General features: G+C 44.8%; 1 non-coding gene across 1 annotated transcript; it reads right to left on the minus strand.

The window, feature by feature from the left end:
* Positions 1 to 660: 660 nt before the first annotated feature.
* Positions 661 to 742, minus strand: trnas-gcu (transfer RNA serine (anticodon GCU)). The gene has a single exon. It is a non-coding gene; the product is annotated as a tRNA-Ser (tRNA).
* Between the last annotated feature and the right edge of the window lie 525 nt (positions 743 to 1,267).

Below are 1,267 nucleotides of genomic sequence, written 5' to 3' on the forward strand. Positions count from 1 at the left end.
CTCCACAGCAGCACCGTCGATGGTCAGAGGGGTGTGCTGACTGTGTGCTCTCCTGTAGTCCACAACCTTTGTCTTCTCCACATTCAGGGAGAGGTTGTGGTCTCTGCACTACTCGACCAGAAGGTGCATCTCATTCCTGTAGTTTGTTTCATCTCCACTGGAGATGAGACCCACCACAGTTGTGTCGTCCACAAACTTCACAAAGATGTTGGAGTTGTGTGTTGGCGTGCAGTCATGGGTCAGCAGAGTGAAGAGGAGGGGGCTCAGCACACATCCTTGGGGAGCCCCGGTGTTCATTGTGATGGTGCTGGATGTGTTTCTGCCGACCCGCACTGTCTGAGGTCTCCCGGTGAGGAAGTCCAGCAGCCAGTTGCACAGCAAGTAGTTAGCCCCAGCTGGTTCAGTTTGTTGATGAGCTGCTGTGGGATTGTATTCAGACTTAAAATTACGCATAATTATGAGCGTTGGCACTTGAGCGACAGACGGTTGCCATATCACAGCACGAGTTTCTCCCCTAAACTCAGCTAGTGCTACCCCTCTTTGTCCGTATTTTGAGTTTTGGCGGACACAACATGGCAGCGATCAGAGTGTCACCGAACAAACGGGTGATGTCACGGAAGCTCTGTCCATAGTTTTTACTGTTGAACTTAAAACACAACACGACGAGGATGGGATTCGAACCCACGCGTGCAGAGCACAATGGATTAGCAGTCCATCGCCTTAACCACTCGGCCACCTCGTCTGTTAGATCACTATGTCTTCACAGCTTCGAGCGAAAACACGCTGCAAAACTTGAACAAGGTCATAGAAGCGCGATGAACTTTCCTCCTCAGTCTTTGAAGGAGAACTTGTTTCTGTCGCAACTTTTGCCTTAAACATAAGCATCTTGTTTGAAGACAAACTTTGACAAACATTGAATGTCTCTCAGAAAGGGCAGGCTGACATGCTCAAACTGGTTGAACACAGCCGAGCATTTGACAGAGATGGAAGGATCATAAGAAGGGAGAGTAATTAGGGCCCTAGTGTATGGAGCCAAATTGGGGTCATAAGTTTTGTTCACCTGAAAAAATAAATTTCATTCAAACACTAAAACTTGAAACTGAAAATTTATGTTTTGATGCTGATTTTTTTCTGTTCAAAATTTTTTTTTGAATCAACTTTGAAATTCTTTTGAATAAATAGTTTATTTTCAGGTTTCATTTCAATAATTATTTTCATATTTACCATTTTATTTTTTCCACTTTCGCCTCTCCTTTTTTCACCTTTG

Source organism: Parambassis ranga, unplaced genomic scaffold (assembly GCF_900634625.1).
Source record: "Parambassis ranga unplaced genomic scaffold, fParRan2.1 scaffold_27_arrow_ctg1, whole genome shotgun sequence".
In the NCBI taxonomy this organism is placed as follows: domain Eukaryota; kingdom Metazoa; phylum Chordata; class Actinopteri; family Ambassidae; genus Parambassis; species Parambassis ranga.